Here is a 12,941-nt window from a genome sequence, read left to right as displayed (position 1 = left end):
TTTAGAAATTAGGTGTAATCTTGATAGGTTTGCCTTTATATGTGACTTGGCCTTTTTCTCATGCAGCTTTTAATAGTCTTTCTTTGTTCTATACATTTAATGTTTTGATTGTTATGTGATGGGAGAATATTCTTTTCTGGTCCAATCTATTTGGTGTCTGTAGGCTTCTTGTATGTTATAGGCATTTCTTTCTTTAGGTTGGAGAAGTTTTCTTCTATGATTTTGATGAAAATATTTTCTGGCCCTTGGAATTTGGAGTCTTCTTGTTCTTGTTTTTCTTGTTCTTGTTCTTGTTCTTGTTGTTTCTTGTTCTTCTTCTTCCTCTTGCTGTTGTTGTTGTTGTTCTTCTTCTTCTTCTTCTTCTTCTTCTTCCTCTTCTTCTTCTTCTTCTTCTTCTTCTTCTTCTTCCTCTTCCTCTTCCTCTATTCCAATTATTCTTAGGTTTGGTCTTTTCATATTTTCCCAGATTTATTGGATGTTTTCTGTCGGGAACATTTTAGGTTTAACTTTTTTTTTTTTGACTGATGTATCGATTTCTTCAATTGTATCTTCTACACCTGAGATCTTCCTTCTATCTCTTGTATTTTGTTAGTGATGCTTGCATCTGTAGTTCCTGTTCTCTTCCCTAGGTTTTCCATCTCCAGGATTGCCTCAGATTGTGTTTTCTTTATTGCTTCTATTTTCCTTTTTAGTTCCTGGACAGTTTTATTCATTTCTTCCTCCCATTTGGTTGTTTTTTTTTTTTTTTTATTTCTTTAAGGGATTCACTCAGTTCCTTTACCTGTTTGATTTTATTTTCCTGTGTTTTTTTAAGGGATTTATTCAATTCCTTCACCTGTTTGGTTGTGCTTTCCTGCGGTTTTTTTAAATCCTGCGGATTTATTTTCTTCCTTTAAGGCCCCTATCATTTTCATAGCCTCAGATTTAAGATCATCTCCTTGTGCTTCCAGTGTGACAGTATCCTCATGGTTTGCTGTGGTAGGATAGCTGGGCTTTAGTGGAGTCATAAGGCTCTGGCTTTTGTGGCTGGTGTTCATGCACTGGCCTCTAGCCATTTGGTTAACTCTGTTGTTAGCAGGCCTGGTGGTCTCTGATGGTGATAGGTCTCTGGGGTTGTAGGGAGAGCTCCTGATCCCAGACAGCCTCTATCCTGTAGTTTCTCTGCTGCTCCCTGATCCTGGTCTCAAGGCCTCAGATTGGGGTGGGTCCCCGGAAATGGCATAGGCCAGGAAGCTGGGATAGGGAGCATGCAGGGAAAGTAAACCTCAGGAGGCCCTGGACAGACCTGGCCACTGCTGAGGCAGGCTGTGGCAGGCCAGCAGATGGGGGAGGAGGTTGGGGGAGGGAGGGGCTCTTACCTGTGGCTCTCTGATCCATGCTGGTCTCAGAAGCTTCAGATTGGGGTAGGTTTGGGGAAATGGTGCAGGTCAGGGAACTGGGGTGTGGGGCACACAGAGGAAATGGAACACCTCATTCGGTCCCTTAGCCCTTCTCTGACACTGATAACATTGTCCCCCAAATCCTACATATGACTATTGTAAAGAAAGTGAATTGTGACCTGCCTTGAGAAGCCCACCCCAAAACTCCTGCTTTCTTCTGGGGTTCCTCTTAAGACCTGTTTTTAAAATCCATATTAGTATGTATTTAATAAATTCCAATTCTTTTATGTCCAGCTCATCTTGAAAATCTTTTTTATGTCAAAGCCATGGATACAGTTTTACTTGGGTTGGGTCCCCTGGAAGGTCTTGGGAACTCTCTAAGCTGCTGTCGGTGACAATGTAGAGCTGAGCTCTGTGCGTGCCACTGCTGACACACAGCTAGACAGAGATGCCGACATGGACACACAAAGATAGCTATAAACTGAAGCATTGACAAGTGTTTTAATCTCTTTTCTCCAGCTTTAAAGTGCACACACCTCGTTCAACCCTCCTAGACTCCTCCATAAATGAAGAGTGCAGAAGCCCTCTCCACGAGCTTCTAGCGTGTGAAGGTCGCAGAGAAAGAATCTGAGGAAGTTCAAGACCTGGGTGAGGAGGAAGGTCTTGAGGCCACAGCAGTCCCAAACACTCTGAAAGGCCGGCATTACCTGAACCTTTCTGGAGGGAGACATTCAGTAAACACAAGGACCCTACTTTCCAGCCTTGCTCTGTGGCTGTGCGGGCATAAATGACTATGGGAACAGAGCCTGTTCCATGCTCTGATGAATTGTCCTTCTTGCCTGGCTTTCAAAGGAGTCATCCAGGGTCAGTCAACAAGATGACAAGGCTGGATGGCTGCCTCCCCAGCAGGGACGCCCGTGTTTGTCTGAGCAAGATGACACAGGCAAATATTGCTACTGGGTCAGCTGCACTGAAGCGGGAGCTGGCTGGGGGCTAACGAGCCTGTAAATTGGAAAGGAATTAGACTATCAGATGGCAGAGGCAGGACACAGCACAGCCACCCACCGGAGTCGCCGCCATAACTCAGGCAAAGCATAGCATTTCCCCCAGGTCATCTGAAGAGCAAACCAAATCAGGATGCTCATTTAGAGGTGGAATTTATAGCTCTATTAGCAGAGAGCCCCAGGAGGCTGACTGGGGCATTGAAAGGAGAGGACACATCGCCTGCCTTTCAGCCTTCAAAGAGGGGCTCTCTCGCTGAAAAAAAAAATCTTTCTGCTACACTCAAGGTGAGCTCGAAAAAGCTCACCCAGGGGCGGTCTGGGAGGTGCTCCAGAGTTCTGTAATGACAGTGAGGAGGAGGCAGGACAAGCTGATTCTCTCCTGTCCCACCCGTGCTCCGATCTAACCAAGAAGATATGTTGGTTTATGTAAGAAAATCTGAGCAATCTCACTGAATGAAAGGAATTCTGCAGTGTGAGAAAGAAAAGCTTGCCAAGAGCCTAATGACCTGAGTTCAATCTCCCTGGCACCCGCAGCATGGAAGGAAAGAACAGACTGCTCCAAGTGGTTCTCTGACCTTCCCATGTGTGATGTGACACCAAGCATGTTTGCGCATGCGCGCAGTCACACAGATACACTGAATGAATGCTTTAAAATTGTGATAAGATATCTTCCAGCTAAGTTACTATGGTCAACAGCAAAATGCGTAAATAGATGACTAGAGTGAGGCTAGTACTCCACCAGGTTATAGTAAAAAGGTGTGAACAAAACCAAATGAGATACTTGTCTTTGGGGCTTATTGTTTCCTAAGGTTGACGAACATCAAAAAGAATGAATCCATAGACAAATTCATAAATCGTGATGGGCAGTCTTTAAAAGGCAATCAGAGGCATAAGAAAACGTTAAGAGTTTTTCTGCCGAAACAATGATTTACAAATTGGGCAGCTTCACAGCAGAAGCCTGAATGGCCCTGCACAGAGGGAAGACACAGGGGGAAGTAGGATAGACAGGATAGACACAGGGGAAGCTCTCACAGAGTGGACACAGGGAAGCTCACACAGGATGGACACAGGAGAAGCGCTGAGCTTTCACAGATCGGACACAAGGGAAGCATTCTTTGGACAGACACTGGAGAATGTTTGGGTTTTTTGTTGTTTTTTATAGCATAGGACAGAAGTAATGCAAAGAAAGGGTCTTGTTGGTTACTATTATACAGTTGCTTCATTTGGATTTTTGTTGGAAAATCTCCAGTTATATAATCCTAAGTGTGCTGAGAGTGCCTTGGGTTATTTGAGCTGCAGTTCTGTTCCTAATACAGGCATTTACAAGGAATAGCTTGAGCTTTGCTTTCGTTTGAAAATCAAGTATGGCTGGGGTTACTCGCGAGGGCTAACTGGTATTGTCTGCTCAGATTCATCAAGCTCGTTCTTTGTCTTAATTTATTTTCACAGTAGAAGAGCAGCAAGGGGAAGTCAGGGTGACAAGAGACACCTCCCCCCAACCTGCCCAGTATGTGGCATTACTTTGGAAACCAAAGTTGAGTGAGAACTAACCAAAAAAAGGAAATGGCTTGGCCTTGAGGTCTGGAGGTTCCAATACCCTTTAGATTTCTCTGATTATTTGTCTCCATATCAGGGAAGAGAAGTGAAACTTAACAAACAAATATCCCATGCCACATGTCTCTGTGGCTATTTTAGCCAACATTTCTGCTGATTGGATTGATTTCCTGTATAGCTAGTGTCCATATCTAGGGTAGATGAAGGAAGTAGGTGCCCAGCCCCTACTCAGCTGAAAACAAAGGAAAGGAAGATGGGTTGGGAAGTAGAGCAGATGAAAGAGGTCCTGGGGCACACCTGGGGAACCTGGGAAATGCCTCCAAGCCTTCCCATGGCGGGCTCTTGAGTGCATGAACCACGTTTTAGGTTACTTGGATGGAATCTTGAATCTGTCATTTACTAGCCAATTTCCCTTTGGCTCTTTCTTTGTCCTCTATCTTCATCCATTTTCTCATTTCTAAAACTAGTACGTAGCAGGGTTTAGATGAAGTTTGAATTATTATGATCTTCCAGGTCTGATACACAGCAAAGGCTGAAGAACTATTCGATAAATAAATTGTAGCAAGATAGAAAGAATTCTTTTTTACTCCAGAAAAAAAAAAATTAATGCAGTAATCACAAAGAATTGCTGCCTCATAGAAGCGTGTGATAACAATAGCGCCCCGTACACTTCAGAGAAAGCTAGAAGAAAGGTTTTCAATGCTTTCACCACAAGGAAATGATGAAAGTTTGTGGAATTGATATGCTCACCCGGGTTTGAGAACGACACAATGGGTGCAAGTATAGAAATCTCTCATGGCACCCAGTACAGCTGTACAGTTTATAAGTCACAAAAATTTTACAATGAAAACACAAAGAGCTAGGTATAAATAAATACGTACTGATTAAAGTTCAGGAAAGTTAAAATTTTATCAGCTTTGTGTGAGCACAGTGTGTTGAAGCCACCCAGTCTCTGGGATGTAGAGTTCTAGCCAGTGTTTTAATGATGCTATACTTTTATGTACCTTTTAAGCACATTTGTCATGGCTGGTGTGTTTGATGGCTATAAAGATGTGATCAGAGATGGACACAGTAATACATGCCAGCAATCCCAGCACATGGAGTTAGGAGCAAGAGACTGCTGTGAGTTCAAGACCAACTCAGGCTCCAGAGCAGGACCCAATTGCTAAAGAAACAGGATCAGATACATATCACTTTGAAATTTGGTTTTATTTTGTCCCACACCTCAGAAACCCAGCCTCTCGTTGACTTCGTTTGGCAAGTATTTCATTCTGTGACTGTACAGTGAGTTGCCCTGCCCCTCCTGATAGGCAGTTACTGTGCTCCTAGTTTGTCACTTCCACAAGTGTAGTTGTGGTAACTGTCTTTGCACATATTACTGGGACCAGGTACAAGAATTTCTAGATATGCTCCTGCAAGCACAACAGCAGCAGGTCAGAGGGTCCATTGCTCCTTCAAACCACTCTCTGCAGTGGCTGCCTCGATTTCCATTTCCACCAGTACTTACAGGTGGAATAACTTTCAGCTTGGAATAACTCTCAAGAGACTCCTGTGTGTCTATCTGAAGTTTATGTTCTCCTCTTTTCTAGAGAGCTTCCTGTTAGATGAAACCTGTGGCAGAGTCCTGTCCACACTCGTTGGCTATTCACCTATGCTGGGGTCTTTGGTGGGAAGCAGGTCATCCTCATCCCTAGTGAGGCCTATGCCTATGACCTTTAACCTGGTGCTTTCTTGGCTGTGTTCTTCAGAGCACCAAGGTTCAGGTTGCCCTCTGGGTGAAAGGAGAAGTAGAGGAAATAATAGAAAAGACAAATAAATAATAAATAGATAATAAGGCAAGCTCAGAACTCTAGACCTCCTGTCCAGTCTCGACCCTAGCAACTCTGCAATGGGTTGTCTTCATGCCAAGAAAGATTTCACCGGGGAGAGAGAAATCAAAAGGTACATGGCATGCTTAGCATATGGAAGACCCTGAGTCGTCCCATTCCATTCTTCAGCACAGAGCCTGAAGAAGAGGAAACAGGAGAGGGAGAGGGACAGTTGAAGGTGTGTCTTGGTTAGGGTTTCTACTGCTGTGAGGAGCCACATGACCACAGCAACTCTTAGAAAGGAAAACATTGACTTGGGGCTGGCTTACAGTTCAGCCGTTTAGTCCATTGTCGTCATGGTGGGAAGCATGGTGGCACGCAGCCAGACACGGGGCTGGAGAAGGAGCTGAGAGTCCTACACCTGGATCTGCAGGCAGCAGGAAGAGACCCTGACACTGGGGCTGTTTTGGGCATCTGAACTCTTAAAGTCCACCCCCAGTGACACACTTCCTATGACAAGGTCACACTTCCTAATAGTGCCATTCCCCATCAAATGGCTTAGGGGGCCATTTCCATTCAAACCACTACAAGGTGAGAGGTAGGAAAGGGGAAAGAAGAGAGGAAAGATGGAGAAGAGGAAACCTTTCAAACGACTAAATCTAAAAATATGGACTATAGTTTCTATTGTCCGCATACTGTGTGATAGTTTCTGTGGTTGTTGAGAGAGGTATCTTCAGTTGAGCTTACACTTCTTCCTACCTCCACACTAAAAGCAATAGGAATACAAGCACACACCATCAAGCCTAGTTTCATATGATGCTGAGGAACAAGCTCAGAGTCTTACACGTTTTCAATTGTGTGTACCTGTGCCATTTGGGTTTGGGTATGTATACACGTGAGCAAGTTACCTAGAGGCCAAAAGAAGGCAGTGAATCCCGGAGCTGGAGTTACAGGTGCCTGGGAGCAGCTTGCATTATGCTGGGAACCAAACTCAGGCCCTCTCCAAGAGCTTCATATGCTCTTGACCACTGAGTCATCTCTCCAGCTCCAACCAACTGAGGTACTGTAATTATTTTTTAGAAGATGATAGTAAGTTTACTGAAAGTCAAGTGTAGAGAGATCTGGGATATTGCTTTGGATCGCTTTAGACTCTCAACTTACATTTTACTACATTGTACAACATCTGTTACTGGCCAATATTGATACCTAACTATTAACTAAAAAGTTATCACAAATGGTTCTCCTTCAGCGCTATGCTTTCTGTGGGTTTTAACAAACGTGTAAGATGTCTCCACCACTACTGTGTCCTATAGAGTGATTTACCCTGACATCTGTGCTCTCTTCGACCTCATCTCTGTCCACCCAGGAGCCTTTTCTACCATTAAATAATATTTAATTTATCTAATATATCATGTTTTTTTCTAATCCATGCACTTACAAAAGACCACCTTGAAGATTCCAAGCTTTGTCACAATTTTAAAAACTGCTGCAAATATTTGTGTTCAGTCTTTTTGTGTGGATCTAGCTTTTAGCATGTGGTTATGAAAAACAACAAACAAGAATCACATTGGGCTTAGTTTTCTAAGACACTGCCCAACTGTCTTCCAAGGTGGCTGTGCCATTTTGTACGCCCACCAGCAATGGACAAGAGTTCATCGTGGCCTATAACCTCTTTTGGCATCTGTTGTTGTCAATATTTTATATTTCAGCCATTTTGATGCCAGGGCAAGGGATGCTGTCTCACAGCCATTTTGATTTGTGTCCCCCAGTGGTATATTATGATAAAGATCCCTTTGTAGTTCTATTTTCCCCTGTGTGTGTGTGTGTGACTTTTCCCAGGGATGTGTCAACAAACATCCATTCATTTCAGTTAGGGCATATTTGGCTGTTGAAGTGAGAAGCCCCCATAGGCTCATATGTCTGAGTCATTGGCCCCCAGTTGGTGGACTGTTTGGAAAGGATTAGGAGTTGTGTCCTGTAAGTGTCACAGCTCTGAAGGAAGCACCTGCCCCAATGGAAATGTTACAACTCTGAGGAAGTGTCGGAACTCTGAAGGGAAAGGTACCCTGGCAGTTGGAAGCCAATGAATATCACAGAGTCACACTGCACAACAAACCTCACACAAGAGATTTACTGGGAAAGACAAAAGAGGCTGGCTGCCTCTGCTCAGGTGAGAAGCAGCAGGGAAGTGAGCAGGAGGCAGGCTTGTACAGGCTTTCTTGGGGGCAGAGTTCTCCAGGATTGGTGGGATTTCAAGTCCCGGGTCGGGGTGGTAAGCCAAGGAATTTCAGGCTGATGGATTGGTGGGTTTTGGAGCTCAGGGATTGGTGGGTTTAGTGCGTTTTCAAACCTGGAAGTGAGTTCAAACCGTTTATTCTACATGGCCTTGTTTAAGAAACTATATCACTGTGAGCAGGCTTTGAGGTGTCAAAAGCAGTCATACCATCCCCAGTGCTCCCCCTGCCTCCATGTTGAAATTAAGATGTGAGCTCTCAGCTGTCCTTGCTTGCTGCCATGTCTTTGCTCCAGCATCATGGACTCTAACTCTCTGGAAGCTCAATTAAACACTTTCTTTTATAAGCCTTGATCAGGGTGTCCCATCACAGCAACAGAAAGCAGCCAATACAGACACCACTCACGACACACTGCAGGAGGGACTCCACCAAAATCCAAGTTACTGAACCAGAGAGTTTGGGGGCTTCCTCACAGAGTATAGCGAAGTTGCTAAGAGGAGTGTAAGTGGCCTCAAAGTAGCTGCGTCATTGCAAAACCCCTCCCCACCACTCATGATGACGTCATGGAATGGCACCAGAAAGCACTCACACAACCAGCAGGCAGCTCAGAGGTTAGAGAGCCCCACCTTCCCAGGGATTGTTGGTGCTTGCAGACCTATAGGGAGAGTCCTGTGAATCCTGTACCCTTCGTGAGACTTGGAGGTTTTGTTGACTTCCTGGATCATATGGTTTTTTTCTTCTCCTTCCAGGAGGAAGTGTTTCAATTCTGAGGAAATCACTATATAACACAGCTATAGACCTTAACGGCGAGACCATTGCTCAGTCCCTCCTCCCATTTCCCTCTTCCTTCTTTCCTTTCTTCCTGCCTATGCTGAAAGTGAGTCCCAACCCCTCACTAACGTTAGTCAAGTGCTCTCTCCACCATTAATTTTCACCCCAGCACAGGTTCTCTGTTTTCTTGTTAAGTTTTGTGAGATCTTACTGCACTGTTTGGATGGCACATCTTTTTCCCCAGTCAAGTATATTATATATTATATAATATATAATGTATATTTTATATATATTATAAAAAGCATCACTGAAGTATAAAGATCTAGTATACTAGAACAGAAATTGTGAAGGCAGTGAACATATTTTTAAAGACCAAGAAACTTCAAACTCAAATCTCTTCCTTCTTCCCTCCACACTTCTATCCATCCCTCCCTCTCTTTCATGTACACAAATACATACCTGATAGATAAGGAACAAATCTAGTCTCATCTCTCATGCATGCTCTGGTTCCCACAGGTAACATATAAGAACCCAGTTTACACAACACACGCTGAGTATTATTCAAACAGCTTGCACGTCTGGAAACTCATTATCCCAAGTCTGTGAAAAAAACATATGTACACAGGTATACATGCACACATGGGCTATTTAAGGACAAATATAAGCACCCACTGAGGGAGCATGGGCTAGTTGAAAGCTTAACTTCTTGTGACTACAACTCAGATGTCTCTATCTGCCTGTAGGGTGGATGTGCAAAACCAGCATCATTCTGGCCACTTCCTGTTGCTAAGAGGGAGAGTGGCCTGTCCACGCTGGATCTCAGACTTCCGGCCTGCAGAACTGCAGGGCAGGACACGGTTGAGGTCGGGATCTTTGGCACAGAGGTGCTGGCTGACTGATACAGCAGACAAATGGCCTGTGCCAAAGTACAAGAGAAGCGCTGTTGGTGCCACCTGGGGCGCTGCCACCCGTCAGGACCGGTGATATTTTCTTATCCTTCTCCGGGAGTTTCAGATATTTCAAAATGGTGTCAGAACAGTCGTCAGAACTTGGGAATCACAGCTGTGATAATCCTACTGCGAAGTCACATCTCTGCCCGCATCAGTCCCAGAGAGCAAGGTATCAGATCAGAGGGGCATGAGAAGCACATTTACCTCACGGGTTGTCTTCACCACCCTATGTACTTTATGCTATACATTCAAGAACACCCAGTGGGTATTCTCTAGCAAAGGGGGCTCAGCAGTCAGGAACACATACTGCTCCTCCAGATGACCTGGTTGCACTCCTGTCACACTTACCTGGTGACCCACACCCATCCGTAACTCCAGATCCAGGAAGATCTGCAATGTTCTGGTCTCTGAGGACAACTGTACGTGTGTGTGTGTGTGTGCATATGTGTTTTCACTTAAAAATAAATTATTTTCAGGGTATATTCCCAATCCTCACATTTCTTTCCATCCAGGAAAGAGACTCAGAACGGAGTGAGGGTGTCTCAAAGGGATTGGGTTTCCAGTTAGAAATTACTGTGGAATTTAAAGTGCTATGCAGACTGATGATTATATACTAAGTGCACATACATGCCTTCCCAACCACCTACTTATACTAAAATACAAGCACTATTTCTAGGATCCCAGGATGAGACTGTGCCATGTGTCGTTTCATAAATGTTTGTAAAACAAATGAAAGAGAGAGAAAGAGAGAGAGATCTAAATGAGGCCCATCAGGGAAGTAGGAACAGGCCCAGTGATGAGACCTGGCTCCCAAGGAGAAGAGCAAGAAGGAGCTGGCCTCCTCAGGCTTTGCGCTGATAGCTCACCTCTGACAGACCCAGGGGAAGCCACTCAGGCTGCTCCGGGCAATGTCAGTCAGGCAGAGAGCCTTGCAAATTTCAGCAGAGAAATGAGCTCAGAAAGCAGACTGTACACAAAGCAGGCCCACAGCATGTTGTAGGGACAAAGTAAAAAACAAGAAGAAGAAGAAGAAGAAGAAGAAGAAGAAGAAGAAGAAGAAGAAGAAGAAGAAGAAGAAGAAGAAGAAGAAGAAGAAGAAGAAGAAGAAGAAGAAAGCCTGTGCCCTTCATGGCAGGCTCCACAGGCTGCAGAATTCTGGGACTACCTCAGGCCAATCTCAAAGCCTTACAATGGGGAAACATTCATGCATCTCTTTTTCTCCAGGCCCCTCTCATACACTGACTGTCTCGCCAGGTCTTAGGGCTCTGGGGACATCAGAAGCCCAAGCGTGTCTCTTACAAAGACATGTCTCACCAAGTCCTCAGGACCCAGGCGCCATCACAGATGGTGCTCTGGCAGATGATCCAGTGAGTCACCTGCTCCTTGACTGACGAGTCCTTTCCCATTGCTGCTTGCCTGCCCATGTCTTAACTACTGCTCCTGGTACATGGAGGTCTCTGGAGCAGTGGAGAAGACTAACACAGAACATATCCCAAGCCACAAAAGGCTCAGGAGGGTGGTCTTGCTTTCAGGATTGGGAGAAAGTCTGGGAAGATATGAAGGATGAGGACCATTATTCCCAGCTTCGGAGAAGGCAGGAAGAACCCTGTTTAAAACTCGCAGCATCGACGAAGCTGAGCTGCAGATTAACATGAGTATAGGACAGCTAGAGACAGAGTACAGTTAACACCCAGGCATTGATGGAACTACTGTCTTCTCAAAGTACAGTGGGGTCCTGTCCCCACTTGGCAGCAGCCTAGAAGGGATTGCCTTGCATACACATACACACATACACTCAGATGTGAGTATGTATGCACAACTGACATATACTCATACACTTCCACAAACACACATACACAAGGACAGACAGACAGACAGACACAGACACATACATATACACAGAAAGATACACAGACACTCATATACACACAGACATATGCAGACACACAATAGACACACAGACACAAAGAGCACACACACACACACACACACAGAGGATCATTATCAATGAACACTGTGGAAAGCTAGTGGTCAGAGCACAGTGAAATCACCCAGGAAACCAGGAGAAAGAAGGTGCAGCTGACCCCTGTGATTCCCTGGGTTATCCCTTCCCAGCCAGCAGTTGCCATTGCAAATGTCAGCAAAGTGGTAAAGAGAGACCAGCCCAGAAGAAGACTGGCCCTCCTCTGTAGCGTCACCTCAGAGCCCAAATAAGGAATGGCCAGACATGGCTGCTGCAACCAGATGGCCACAGACTCACTCTATCAGGGAATATCATGTTAATCTGCAGCTCAGCTTCGTCGATGCTGCGAGTTTTAAACAGGGTTCTTCCTGCCTTCTCCGAAGCTGGGAATAATGGTCCTCATCCTTCATATCTTCCCAGACTTTCTCCCAATCCTGAAAGCAAGACCACCCTCCTGAGCCTTTTGTGGCTTGGGATATGTTCTGTGTTAGTCTTCTCCACTGCTCCAGAGACCTCCATGTACCAGGAGCAGTAGTTAAGACATGGGCAGGCAAGCAGCAATGGGAAAGGACTCGTCAGTCAAGGAGCAGGTGACTCACTGACTCCCACCAGTCTGGGTGGGAGTCAGCCTCAGTGGCGACTGCCATAGTGTTTGGGTTTTATAGGGGGTGTTCATAAGTACCACCCAAACAGTATGGTTGAGCACTGACGGCAGCCAATGTGGCCCTGTCAAAATGTGCATGTTACAGCCATAACCCAGGATCTCATATCCTGACTGTGCCTGAGATCCATCTCTTTGAAGAGGACAGTACTTCAGACAGGAACTTCTGAGTGTCATGATCCAGTTGGCGTCTGTCCCTGGAAGAATAAATTTTAGGGCACAGTGACCATGTGCCCTAAAGAGAGAAGACACTATCTAGAAGCAATCCAGCTGATGCTTTGCCCTCAGTCCTCCAGTTTGCAGAGTGAGACAGCTCATTGCTGTCGGGCCCATTTGGTGTGTTGTCCAACAGCCCTAGCATCCCACAGGCAACCCACACAACACACAAAGAGTAACCTTCCATGGCAGTTGCTCTTCATTGCCAACATGACTACATGTAAAGTCGCCTAGAAAACACACCTCGGGGTACATCATTGCGGGTGCATTTAGAGATATTTACCTGAGGAGGAAAGAGCCACTGTGAACACTGGGAGCACCATTCCATGGGGTGGGGTCTTGAGTGCAAAGGAGAGAGGGTGCTGAGCTCCAGAGTTCATCTCCCTGTTTTTGTGACTCTG

This window comes from Meriones unguiculatus, chromosome 14 (assembly GCF_030254825.1).
Source record: "Meriones unguiculatus strain TT.TT164.6M chromosome 14, Bangor_MerUng_6.1, whole genome shotgun sequence".
Taxonomy (NCBI): domain Eukaryota; kingdom Metazoa; phylum Chordata; class Mammalia; order Rodentia; family Muridae; genus Meriones; species Meriones unguiculatus.
This window is presented reverse-complemented; position numbering follows the sequence as displayed.